At 43.3% G+C, this 14648-nt stretch overlaps 1 pseudogene; it reads left to right on the forward strand.

Moving 5' to 3' along the window:
* Positions 1–983: 983 nt before the first annotated feature.
* Positions 984–1044, forward strand: LOC126178694 (U6 spliceosomal RNA; annotated as a pseudogene).
* The last annotated feature ends 13604 nt before the right edge of the window (positions 1045–14648 follow it).

A 14648-nucleotide genomic window follows, 5' to 3' on the forward strand; every position in this document is an offset into this window, starting at 1 on the left:
TCAATTCCGCGTCCGGCCATCCTGATTTAGGTTTTCCGTAATTTCCCTAAATCGATCCGGGCGAATGCCGGGATGGTTCCTTTGAAAGGGCACGGCCTTCCTTAATCCGATAAGACCGATGACCTCACTGTTTGGTCTCTTTCCCCCCATACAACCCAACCCAAGAAGGACAACTTCAAGGCGGGCAGAAGTGTGAACTGGAGTTTGTATTAGTTTGTATTAGGAAGGGAAACGTACCAGGGTATTTTGTGCAGCTGTGTTAGCTGCAGTGCCATGATGGCGCAGAGGTTGGCGCATCTGCCTAGTGAGCAAGAGACCCAGGTTTGCATCCCGCCATTGGTACAAATTTTAATTCATTGCTTCAGCCTGTATTAATTATCATAAACAAAAAGGAAAAAAAATCAGCGAGGCATTTGTTTGGAGGGTTTTGAGCTACATCTGCGAAACCTGTCAAAAATCAAGAACTGGAATGAAGTGCAGAACTGCAACCATATATAATCAGTTCATCATAAGAATAAATCTGATGTAAACAAACACAAACGCGATGATTGGTCAGAAGCTGTAGCACAGGTACACTGGTGTTGTTACGCTCTTGGAAGTAGATCCTACTTATGTATTAGATATCTTATAACTAAGTTACTTTAAATGAAACTTTAAGATATTCAAATGTATTAACAGCCGTCAACGTTTTTGTTAATCACGCTTTAGGTACGTAGTTTTTATTTCAAAAATCGTGTACAGCCCCTGCAGCATTGTGCTCTGATTGTCGCGCTGTTCATGTGCAGTATGAAAATGGCTGAGGCTGTTTTCTGTTCCGTAGTGAAACACTCGCGTAGAACACGGTAAACAGTTGCAAGAAACACGCTGTTCTTAACATTTTTCATAAATTTACGGAGATAATCGGCTTTGAAGTTTTCCGAGAGAATTTTGTAGACTGCAGCTGTTAGACAAACCCACATGAAACGTGTAGCGCAGTTGAAGCAGTACTCGCTTCGGCGGTACATATACTAAAATTGCAACGATACAGAGAAGATTAGCATAGCCTGCACGGTAACTCAGCGTGTTCGGTCAGAGGTTTAGCTCTGTAATTAAAAAAAAAAAACTGAGTTAATGGGTCAACGACGAACTGAAACGGGTGTCTTGCGACGACCGGCCCGAGCAGATACAACGAACGAAAACGAACAAAATGAGACTAAAAAAAATCGTAATAGAATGTGAATGAAATGCGGTTATTCGTGCGCTGGATCAAATGTCGCCGGTATCTCTTTTTTTTCTCGTTCAATTTGAAATTATAAAACTCGCCATCATTTTTATGAATAATGCACGTCTTTGGAGGACTTACGGTCAAATAAGGCAGAAGGGATAGATAACATTCCATCAGAATTTCTAAAATCATTGGGGGAAGTGGCAACAAAACGACTATTCACGTTGTTGTGTAGAGTATATGAGTCTGGCGATATATCATCTGGCTTTCGGAAAAGCATCATCCACACAATTCCGAAGACGGCAAGAGTTGACAAGTGCGAGAATTATCGCACAATCAGCTTAACAGCTCATGCATCGAAGCTGCTTACAAGAATAATATACAGAAGAATGGAAAAGAAAATTGAGAATGCGCTAGGTGACGATCAGTTTGGCTTTAGGAAAAGTAAAGGGACGAGAGAGGCAATTCTGACGTTACGGCTAATAATGGAAGCAAGGCTAAAGAAAAATCAAGACACTTTCATAGGATTTGTCGACCTGGAAAACGCGTTCGACAATATAAAATGGTGCAAGCTGTTCGAGATTCTGAGAAAAGTAGGGGTAAGCTATGGGGAGAGACGGGTCATATACAATTTGTACAACAACCAAGAGGGAATAATAAGAGTGGACGATCAAGAACGAAGTGCTCGTATTAAGAAGGGTGTAAGACAAGGCTGTAGCCTTTCGCCTCTACTCTTCAATCTGTACATCGAGGAAGCAATGATGGAAATAAAAGAAAGGTTCTGGAGTGGAATTAAAATACAAGGTGAAAGGGTTTCAATGATACGATTCGCTGATGACCTTGCTATCCTGAGTGAAAGTGAAGAAGAATTAAATGATCTGCTGAACGGAATGAACAGTCTAATGAGTACACAGTATGGTTTGAGAGTAAATCGGAGAAAGACGAAGGTAATGAGAACTAGTAGAAATGAGAACAGCGAGAAACTTAACATCAGGATTGATGGTCACGAAGTCAATGAAGTTAAGGAATTCTGCTACCTAGGCAGTAAAATAACCAATGACGGACGGAGCAAGGAGGACATCAAAAGCAGACTCGCCATGGCAAAAAAGGCATTTCTGGCCAAGAGAAATCTACTAATATCAAATACCGGCCTTAATTTGAGGAAGAAATTTCTGAGGATGTACGTCTGGAGTACAGCATTGTATGGTAGTGAAACATGGACTGTGGGAAAACCGGAACAGAAGAGAATCGAAGCATTTGAGATGTGGTGCTGTAGACGAATGTTGCAAATTAGTTGGACTGATAAGGTAAGGAATGAGGAGGTTCTACGCAGAATCGGAGAGGAAAGGAATATGTGGAAAACACTGATAAGGAGAAGGGACAGGATGATAGGACATCTGCTAAGACATGAGGGAATGACTTCCATGGTACTAGAGGGAGCTGTAGAGAGCAAAAACTGTAGAGGAAGACAGAGATTGGAATACGTCAAGCAAATAATTAAGGACGTAGGTTGCAAGTGTTACTCTGAGATGAAGAGGTTAGCACAGGAAAGGAATTCGTGGCGGGCCGCATCAAAGCAGTCAGTACATGAAGACCAAAAAAAAAAAAAAATGCACGTCTTCTTGTTTTTTTGTAGTTACACAATGGACGCGAAATTCCTGTTTCCATTTCAAATGCAAATTCTAAGTTATCGATGTTTTATAAAAGACTGTTCGTAAAAGTTTTTTAAATTAAGAAAGCAGAACAATTTAATTTTTAAGGCAAAAATGAAAAACCAAATCCTTTATATTTGGACTATGTCCATCGTTTTATACCACATAGCTAGATTATCTTAGAAACATGAAAACCAATCATTTTCACAGCGTCGAGCACGTCATAAAAATGTTGCATTTTTACATTTGCTACTGTACAATTACAATATGAACCCAACAGTACTGGTCTGGAGCCAAGCTGCGGGATTTGGCCCGAGAAGTAACAAGATTGTTAAGCTGACAGACGTACTGGAACTAACGCACGCAGCTTTTTCACGTCACTGCCGAACGCTCGCGAGGTGTAGAACGGCTCGTCATAAAGGAAGACGAGAAAATGCTGCGCCTGGGTGGCTTCGTGGATTCTGTTGTTGATTGGCTCGTTATCAGAGTAGCAGGTGACACATCGAGAACTGAAATGTATTTCTCGGATTCGGATAAGGAAGGAGCTAAGAGATTACCAGCCGACTGACTGTAACAAGGGAACCTCCCCATCGCACCCCCCTCAGATTTAGTTATAATTTGGCACAGTGGATAGGCCTTGAAAAACTGAACACAGATCAATCGAGAAAACAGGAAGAAGTTGTGTGGAACTATGAAAAAAATAAGCAAAATATACAAACTGAGTAGTCCATGCGCAACATAATCAACATTAAGGAAAATGTGAGCTCAGGAGCGCCGTGGTCCCGGGGTTAGCGTGAGCAACTGCGGAATGAGAGGTCCTTGGTTCAAGTCTTCCCTCGAGTGAAAAATTTACTTTATTTTCGCAAAGTTATTATCTGTCCGTTCGTTCATTGACGTCTCTGTTCACTGTAATAAGTTTAGTGTCTGTGTTTTGCAACCGTACCGCAAAACCGTGCGATTAGTAGACGAAAGGACGTGTCTCTCCAATGGGAACCGATACCATTTGATAGCAAGGTCATAAGTCAACCGATTCCTCCACAGAAAAACACGTCTGATATATTCTATACGACACTGGTGACGGCATGTGCGTCATATAATTGTCTGAAAATAAAAAATTAAAATTTTCACTTCAGGGAAGATTTGAACCAAGGACCTTTCGTTTTGCATCTGCTCACGCTAACCACGGGACCACGGCGCTCCAAACCTACGCTGTCCATGAAGTTGCTTATGATGCCCATGGACTACTCAGTTTGTATATTTTGCTTATTTTTTTCATAGTTCCACACAACTTCTTCCTGTTTCCTCGATTGATCTGTGTTCAGTTTTTCAAGGCCTATCCACTGTGCCAACTTATAACTAAATCTGAGGGGGGTGCGATGGGGAGGTTCCCTTGTAAGTAATACCTCCAGTGGCTTCAATATTTAACTTTACAGTGAAATCCTTCAATACTCTCTTACGTTACACACAGCTTACACAGAAAAATTACCCTGTAGTAAGCCAGGAAGTTTCATCATTATTGTTTTTAATTACAATAGAACGGTAGCTAAAAACGATGACGTGTTGCGGTCTCCGTCTAGTCGTCTTAGGAGCGTATTGTGGGAGATCTGCAGTGTATTATTTCATATTGTTGCAGCTGGTCACGTCACTGCAGGCTAGCTGTACCAGCTGACCGGCCACTGCTGTCCAAGTTAAATGCGCCGGTAAAGCTGTCGTACCGTATTATCGCTAAGTCGATGTGCGCCTAACGCACAGCACAGAACGTACCGCCGGCCGGAGTGGCCGAGCGGTTAAAGGCGCTACAGTCTGGAACCGCACGACCGCTACGGTCGCAGGTTCGAATCCTGCCTCGGGCATGGATGTGTGTGATGTCCTTAGGTTAGTTAGGTTTAAGTAGCTCTAAGTTCTAGGGGACTTATGACCACAGCAGTTGAGTCCCATAGTGCTCAGAGCCATTTGAACCATTTTGAACAGAACGTACCCTTGTTATCGTAATTGTACTCCTGACAGTTTGGCCGCAGTCCCACGTGAAACGGAAACCAATGAGGTTCCAGCAAACGTGGAAGAATACATAGTGCAATAACAAGTTAGTTTGTGTGGCCATTCTCCGCAGCAAGCACATAAATACTTGTTTTGCAAATCAAACTGCCTTTTCCTGCTGCTATTTATTTGATTTAATCCATACGCGTTTCGCCTTCTACTGTTTTAAGGCATCATCAGTGGGCTCTATAATGATACAGTTTTGTTAGTTATAGACTATCAAACAGTTCACTTCCCGATTTTTTACAAATAATCTGGAAAGGAACTGTTTGATAATCTATAACTAACAAAACTGTATCATTATAGATCCCACTGATGATGCCTTAAAACAGTAGAAGGCGATACGCGTATGGATTAAATAAAATAAATAGCAGCAGGAAAAGGCAGTTTGCTTTGCAAAACAAGTACATAGTGCAATGTTTACGTCAGGTTTATTCCAATGATGAACGGATTATAATTAAGATAGCGAGAGACAGTGTAGGTTGGCTACTGGCCACATCAACAAGGCTTTGCCTTCAGTACCTAATGATGACGACTGCTTCTTGAAAGGAAGATGGTAAAGCCTGCATTTCCGCCTTACGCACTTGTTAATGCGGGCACTTCTCTTTTCGTTTTCCATTCTTGTTGGCCCCGTACCGGCATGATATGGAAATCAAAATATTCTCGCCGCATAAACGTCCCATTTTTCACGTCTTTGTGGCGACGCTATGAAACGCTTTCTGTCTTCTTCCCCGCATTCTATCGGTGAGCCATAAATCAGCCAGGACACGCGTGCCCTTAGGAGAGCTGTAATCGAGGCGTCTGCTGCAGGGCCTATTCCGTAACGCTGCCCCGAGCAGTCGAACGCCTCCAGACAGTACGGCAATCCATCTTTGGCTCCTGCTGTATAGCCTGCTGTGCGATACGATGCGATATGGGTGGCGGGAGCTGCCGGGGAGGGAGACTCTCTGGGCCATAAATTTAGGAATGGCACGCGGCCCGCAGCAGAAACGCCGCAGACAATTGTTTCGTAGCGGCGAGGGAGCTATTAGGGCCAGTGCGTGGGCAGATGTTGAGCCGCGATGTCGGACAGCTCTTCTGTCTCTGCTGTCCAGCTTTTAGCCGAACGTCTCTGTAAACATGGCTTCAAATGTAGCCGCAGTCGGCGCCCCCAATCCCGTAATTATGAGCAAGAAGACACTCAGTTAAACTTATTGGATGCATTTCCGTACCCACTTGAACATCATTAACAAACTACTGAACACTTCCAACGCCCCTCTTGGTGATCCACCGAATGTAACTGTATCTTGACTCACCCTACGTCCCGTGAACACCAACAAGTAGAAGTTGTATACAACAACAATTCCTATACGACCATTCGTATCAAGCAAATATATTTGACAGAGTGTACAAATAAGCGATGAACGTCTCTTTTAAGATCACTTACTAGTGAATTTGCTTCAAAAATTTGAATTTTTTTCCGTCTTAAATCAATATGTAGAGTTTTTTCGACAAACAGGTAGTTAAATGAATCGATTCGGACCTCTGGAACATCTTTAAAAACAAATTTAAGTATATGTCGGTATGCGGCAACGACCGTGTTTGCGCTGCGGTCGGATGTCAAATGGCGTCATTATTATTTTGCCACTTCAAAAAGATACACTGCGTAATAGTTTTTTTGAGTTGGCAGCCCTGTTAGCACACACGCTTTCCGATGCTCCTTTGTTTTTCTTCGTATATCTATGGTTTTCGGGAGTTGTTTGAGTTCAAACTTCTGTACGTTGTTGAGCAGTTGGTGCTGTGTCATTCTCGGAAGTAGTTATGCCTCCAAAAACGTGTTTTGGAACGGGAAAACGTAAATTTTATGGAATCGCTTTACTTCGTTGGAAAGAAGAGACTGTGTAATTACATTCACAAACCAACTGGATGTTATGTCGACTCAGCCAAGTGCCTCAAGACAGGAGCTAAAATATTTGAGTACCCAGAGTGATATATCTATAAAATATGATCAAAACACTGTAACAGAATGTGTTTCCATAATTGCTGAATTGAGTGATTTATGTTCGCTTCTAAAGAATGTTGCTGTGTGTGCGTTTTATGGAAAAGGTGTTATCAAAATCGTAGAAGATTTTCAAGACTGGAAAGGTGTGAATAGTAAGTTAAAAGTGTTTTGTGATTTCTGTGGGGTAACTAAAGCTGGGTATTCTTCTGGATTGTGCAAAGTAAAAGTTTATAACACAAATATCAAATTTGCATTTGAAATGAGGTGTATTGGGAAGGGTAGAAAGGCAGCTCAAACACTTTGTGCTAATTTGCCCCCACCTACAAGACTTGAGAAGTACACACAGTTATTTCTTGAAAGTCTTGGTCAAGTGAGTGCTGTGTCAATGAAGAAAGCAGTAGAAGAAACTGTGTTATGCAATGAAGGTGACACTGATATAGCCGCAGCCTTTGATTGGACACGGCAGAAGCGTGGTCACCTATCACTGAATGGTGTTGTCACCGCAACATCCCTAGAAAATGGAAAGGTGATTGACATAGAATGTATGACAAAGTACTACCATGGTTGCAAAGCAAATGACCAGGATCATCTTTGTGTTAAGAATCTTTCTGGGTACAGTGGTGGAATGGAATCAGAGGGAGTTCTCAGAATATTTCAAAGGTCAGAAGAGAATTATAGTGTACGGTGTGTGACGTACCTTGGAGAGTCTAAATTGTTTGCAAATGTGTTGGAAAATATGCCTTATGGAAGAACTGTAAAAATTGAAAAGTTAGACTGTGCTGGTCATGTCCAAAACAGGAAGGGCCCCCGTTTACATAAGCTACTAAAAGATATGAGGGGTAACAAGCTCACTGACGGCAAACCAAATGGTTGTTGGTGTCGTCTTACTAAGGAAGAGGCGGATAAACTGCAGCTGAATTATCGTTTAGCCATAAGAAGGAATCGAGACAATACTGAGGCCATGAAGAAAGCAGTACGGGCTACCTTTTTCCATAAAGGCTCTACGGATGACCATCCACAGCATGCTCTCTGCGACAGTGGTGTAGACACATGGTGTGGATACAAAAAAGTAATATCAAATGGTGAGACTTATGTACACCATCACTCCCTGCCCTTTGAGGTATTGGAAGCAACTAAGCCCATACTCAGGGACCTAAGTGAGACTGAACTGTTGTCACGATGCTTACATGGAAAAATACAATATGTTAATGAATGTTTAAACAATGTGATATGGGTACGCCTGCCTAAAACTGTGTTGTTGGTTTTAACGCCATGAGATTAGGTGTATTATATGTAATTATTTGCTTTAATGATGGGTCAGTTAGCAGATGTGATGTTTTAGAGTTGTTGGGACTAGCTCCTGGTTTCAATATGAGACAGGCACTGATGGCAATTGATTCCTTGAGAGTGGGCGAAGGGAAAATGGGTTCTTGAGGCAACAAAAGAGGCCAGAATAACAGAGAGGAGCAAGAAAAGGAAGAGAGAGATGAGGAACACACAGACCAAGAATATTATGCAACTGGAGGGTTTTAAGAACAACAGAGGTGAGTAACAGATGAAATGAACCTTTAAACTGAATTTCCCAAGAATGAAATTTTCTGCCACGTTTTTTTTATGCAAGGAGTACTATTTGAGTTAGAGGTCTTTCAGGCTACCATTTGGAGAAAAGTAGGCTACAGACACCAGTTTGCTACCACCAGGAGGAAGAATATACCCTTATTAATTATAAAAAAAGTTACCTTAATTTTTATTGTCTAATTTATGTATTTATACAATAAAAACTATTGATTGAAATCATTTGATTGTAGTCCACTTTTCAGATAACAATGTCATAAATGTGTGCACAAAGTTTTAAGCATCTAAGAAAAGTAGTTAATAAGTCTATATACTTCAAACCTTAATAATTTACGTAAAAGAATTTGACACTTCAGCTTTATAAACGAAGTAAATAAGTGTCTCTTTTCAGTAACCAAAGTTCTGAAGCAAGTTATAACAACAGCTAAGTTCTGTCTCTACCGCCTAAGGCGACATTACGTGTTCATGAATCTTCTTTACTATTTACAAAGAAAAAAAAATGTGAACAGAGTGACGATGTCAGAAGCTGAAGCATATTTCACGAAATACGACGACGAAGAGTCATCCTGTTTTGTTTCCTTGTATATGAAGTGACATTTTTATACTAGAGACTGTCCAACTGCCTCGATCGATTCATTAACAGCCAAAATGAAACTTATTTAATTCCAATTTATTGGCATTTCACGTACGTACTGTACAGCCAGCGTCTTATTACAAAGGTACTACGTATGACAATTTAAAAATGGAGAAGGACATATACCTTACTAGAATGGTATTACGTATACCACACTCCTAGAAATGGAAAAAAGAACACATTGACACCGGTGTGTCAGACCCACCATACTTGCTCCGGACACTGCGAGAGGGCTGTACAAACAATGATCACACGCACGGCACAGCGGACACACCAGGAACCGCGGTGTTGGCCGTCGAATGGCGCTAGCTGCGCAGCATTTGTGCACCGCCGCCGTCAGTGTCAGCCAGTTTGCCGTGGCATACGGAGCTCCATCGCAGTCTTTAACACTGGTAGCATGCCGCGACAGCGTGGACGTGAACCGTATGTGCAGTTGACGGACTTTGAGCGAGGACGTATAGTGGGCATGCGGGAGGCCGGGTGGACGTACCGCCGAATTGCTCAACACGTGGGGCGTGAGGTCTCCACAGTACATCGATGTTGTCGCCAGTGGTCGGCGGAAGGTGCACGTGCCCGTCGACCTGGGACCGGACCGCAGCGACGCACGGATGCACGCCAAGGCCGTAGGATCCTACGCAGTGCCGTAGGGGACCGCACCGCCACTTCCCAGCAAATTAGGGACACTGTTGCTCCTGGGGTATCGGCGAGGACCATTCGCAACCGTCTCCATGAAGCTGGGCTACGGTCCCGCACACCGTTAGGCCGTCTTCCGCTCACGCCCCAACATCGTGCAGCCCGCCTCCAGTGGTGTCGCGACAGGCGTGAATGGAGGGACGAATGGAGACGTGTCGTCTTCAGCGATGAGAGTCGCTTCTGCCTTGGTGCCAATGATGGTCGTATGCGTGTTTGGCGCCGTGCAGGTGAGCGCCACAATCAGGACTGCATACGACCGAGGCACACAGTGCCAACACCCGGCATCATGGTGTGGGGAGCGATCTCCTACACTGGCCGTACACCACTGGTGATCGTCGAGGGGACACTGAATAGTGCACGGTACATCCAAACCGTCATCGAACCCATCGTTCTACCATTCCTAGACCGGCAAGGGAACTTGCTGTTCCAACAGGACAATGCACGTCCGCATGTATCCCGTGCCACCCAACGTGCTCTAGAAGGTGTAAGTCAACTACCCTGGCCAGCAAGATCTCCGGATCTGTCCCCCATTGAGCATGTTTGGGACTGGATGAAGCGTCGTCTCACGCGGTCTGCACGTCCAGCACGAACGCTGGTCCAACTGAGGCGCCAGGTGGAAATGGCATGGCAAGCCGTTCCACAGGACTACATCCAGCATCTCTACGATCGTCTCCACGGGAGAATAGCAGCCTGCATTGCTGCGAAAGGTGGATATACACTGTACTAGTGCCGACATTGTGCATGCTCTGTTACCTGTGTCTATGTGCCTGTGGTTCTGTCAGTGTGATCATGTGATGATCTGACCCCAGGAATGTGTCAATAAAGTTTCCCCTTCCTGGGACAATGAATTCACGGTGTTCTTATTTCAATTTCCAGGAATGTATTTGAAAAACTGTTTCAGGACGTTCATATCACACAACTCAAGGTAATAGATTGTACTAACTTATCATGCTAAGTGGGAACCAAAGTAATTTATCAAGTAGAGGATTCAATGTAGAGATTGTGAAGTTTGATATCGAAAGTGACGAGCACATAGAACTAATCCTACATAAATGTAGTCCACATATCCCTGATCCTGACCTTCGTGAAATAAATTTATGGGAAATCATAGTACCTATAAAACATTATTGACATTTCGTTTTATAATTTATTGCAGTAAATGAGACGCCTACAGAAAGAACTAATTGTAGATAGAAATGTACATAAATAAGAAACAATAGTGGACCTGGGATTGATTGTTGCACAACCACCATCAGTAGTATCTGGTCAGTCAGAAAAAAGTCCTGTCTAGGTCTATCGAATTACTTCTCTTTTACTTACGTCAGGTGGGGGATTTGTTAGATGCTCTAATAATTCCATCATACCTCATTTATTCATACAATACGCAGTCAAGCGCCTTTGATAGCTAAAAAACACCAAATTGTGCTATGTTGTTGTTAAATACCTGAAAAATACGGTGAATGAACGAACATATGAGTGACTTGGACAGCAGTTATGCGCTATGGATATGCAATCTGTGTATCACTTAATACGTTACTATTACCAATTTAGGATACCATTACAGAGCATTTTCACGAAAAAAAGATACCAAACAGTGTTTCCTCACAACTCCCCCTACCGCCTCTCCCATAAATAGTTACGACATTGTATATAATGCGATAACTTCTTCGTTTTGTATCTGATTCTTTTCACCTTAGGTACTACCTATTCTCTGATGTTGCTTTCTCTGCTGTAAACACAAGCGAACAAATTACGTGTGCGTGTTAGTTTGTTACGTGCTAGACATGCCTTGGAAACACGAATGCTAAAGTTTCCCAGAAAGCAGCGAGAATATAGAATGGCCTGCGCAGTAAAACCGGCGAAGTTTTTAATACTCCAAGACTTTGCCTGCTACTTGGTCTGGTATTAACAGAGTCGCGGCATTAAGCAAGTCGCCCTGTTTACAACGCAGCGGTATTGTCGGCTCACGGAAACGAGTAATCTTTCCGTTCGTCGCCTTACGCGGAAAGCTTGCCGGGGCAGAGATGTGGGCTGCAAGCACGTTCGTGCTGATTGCGTGGCCTACGGTAATTACAAGCGTGCATTTCGTTACGCTAGGAATTTACAACTTCAGTTGCTCACTGGATGGAAGTAAAGTTCTGTTTAGGATTTCGCAAAATTTTGTAACTGAAACAAATGGTGCAATGTTCTCAGCATGTTCCTAGTCGTTATACAACAGAAGAGAGGTAATTTCTCTTTAATGCAAGAAGAAATCAATTTTATCCTCGCATATAACCGAAGCCTTATGGGGCGAAACTGGATGCTTTTCTTTTTTTTTTCTTTTTTTTTGAGTGTTTACACAGTTTTGCGACTGATTTCACAGCCCTGTTGTAACCTCTAGAAACTGATTATCCAGACATCTTGTGCGGGATTAAAATCGGGTGGTTTAGCGGTTCAGTCGGGGTGCAAATGGGAACTTGAGTATTCGTCAAACCTGGAACATATGTGTGCAGCATTGTGGACACACGTGCCTTGGAAGGAAGTGTCCGCCGGCCGCGGTGGTCTAGCGGTTCTGGCGCTGCAGTCCGGAACCGCGGGACTGCTACGGTCGCAGGTTCGAATCCTGCCTCGGGCATGGGTGTGTGTGATGTCCTTAGGTTAGTTAGGTTTAAGTAGTTCTAAGTTCTAGGGGACTTATGACCTAAGATGTTGAGTCCCATAGTGCTCAAAGCCATTTGAACCATTTGAACCCCCTTCTAACAGCCGTGTGCCGCAAGTGTCTAGAGGAACGGAAGGTTCCAAATGATTGGAAAAGAGCACAGGGAGACTCAGTCTTCAAGAAGGGTCGTCGAGCAGATGCGCGAAACTATAGACCTAACTAACCTAAGGATATCACACACATCCATGCCCGAGGCAGAATTCGAACCTGCGACCGTAGCAGTCGCACGGTTCCGGACTGAGCGCCTAGAACCGCGAGACCACCGCGGCCGGCCTGTTAGAAGGGGGCAAGTTCTTTCACGTACTCTGTGTAGAATCGAACTGGTATCCCGTCGGGTCCAGTGGACTTTCCTCTGTTGAGTGATTCCAGTTGCTTTTCTATTCCTTGGACATTTATTTCGATGTCAGCCATATTCGGTTCTGCAGTGACGTTTGGATCTGTCATTCTCTTATTCTTCGTCATGGCCCTCTTCAATGACCGTCTGTCACGATCAGTCAACAAACGCTTTTTTTCCACGTTGTGACTTAACAGATGATGATTTTCCGCCTTCTCTGATTGCGGTGCATCTTGAAACACCAGACACTACGGCCATTTTGGTTACGGAAGGACCCTCCAAACGAGCACCAACAATTTGCGCACGTTCCAACTCACCTAGCTCCGACGAAATACATGAAAACTACACAGAACACTGTTCTGACCAGGACTGATACTTGCATTGTATTTTCGACATTGCACAGATTCCGGCTGTGATCAAATACAACAGCCCAACATGCAAGCTTGGTCAGCTTCTGCATTTATGCTCAAGCGTACATTTCTCGCGTTCTTTCCATATTTTTGCCCAACCCCTGTATGTCAGTTTTAGAGGGCCACGTTGCAGATACCAGTTCTACACAATCTCCAGCGCTACAAAGTAACCAGTATGTCCTTTTAAAAGGGTGACTAATTTTTCTGCCCGGCGAGCTTATGAAGGGCACACTGAATCACTTGCGAGGAGGTATAAGGACTGAGGTCGTGTAAAACGTGTGGAACAGTGGTACGATGAAAGTACGTGCAACCAGCGCCTTTGCTACGCATTTCTTCCCCCTTGTTATTTACTTTGCCTCGCAGCAGAGCCGGGGATAAAGCTGCCAGCCAAATACGAAGTTATGCCCGGGAGCCGCCTGCGAGGTGCCGCAATTTCAAAAGTGCATTACCATGCAAATTCTGCCGTAGCCACCCAGGCGCCCCGTGAGCTGAGACTGGTCTCTACAGCGAGGCATCCCACTCGTGTGTGCAAGCCCCTGCGAGCTGGCAACTTCAGCTTACAAGTCTCGTTTAACGAGTACGAAAGCACCAAAGTGTTTATTCATTCATTTATTTGCTTCTTTTTACTCGTGACTGAACAGTTAGTGGCTGAAAGAGGTCGTAGTGATCGCTGTTACAAACTCTATATTTGATTTACTTACCTTTTTCTTTTCATTGTTGTTGTGTACTGAAGTTCGAGGAGTGGTGTGATGTAGCTCTCCCCGTTATTCTATCCTAAACAAGGCTCTTCATCTCTGCATGACTGCTCCAACCTACATCCATTAAAATCTGCTTAATGCAGTCAAAACTTGGCGTCTCTTACTTTTTTTTTTCGTTACCAGATTGACCGTTCCGTGATTCCTTGGTGTGAGTAGTATTAGTCTACTTGTAGAAATTTTTTGTCCCTATTTCGATTTAGCATCTCTTCATCGGTGGTCAGCTCTATCCATAGAATATCGAGCGCTTCCTACAGAAACACATTGCAAAAGCTTGTATTTTCTTCTTTCTCATCTATATTTCTTCCACTTTTCACTTTCGTACAAGGCTGCTCTCGAGACAAATACCTTTCGAAAAGACTTCGTAACAATGAAATTTATAGTCGACGTTGACAAATTTATCTTTTACAGGAATGCATTTTTTGCTGTTTTGTCTCCATTGTACCGGGTGATCAAAAAGTCAGTATAAATTTGAAAACTGAATAAATCACGGAATAATGTAGATAGATAGGTACAAATTGACACACATGCTTGGAATGACATGGGGTTTTATTAGAACCAAAAAGCATACAAACGTTCAAAAAATGTCCGACAGATGGTGCTTCATCTGATCAGAATAGCAATAATTAGCATAACAAAGTAAGACAAAGCAAAGATGATGTTCTTTACAGGAAA

This window comes from Schistocerca cancellata, chromosome 3, assembly GCF_023864275.1.
Source record: "Schistocerca cancellata isolate TAMUIC-IGC-003103 chromosome 3, iqSchCanc2.1, whole genome shotgun sequence".
Classification (NCBI taxonomy): domain Eukaryota; kingdom Metazoa; phylum Arthropoda; class Insecta; order Orthoptera; family Acrididae; genus Schistocerca; species Schistocerca cancellata.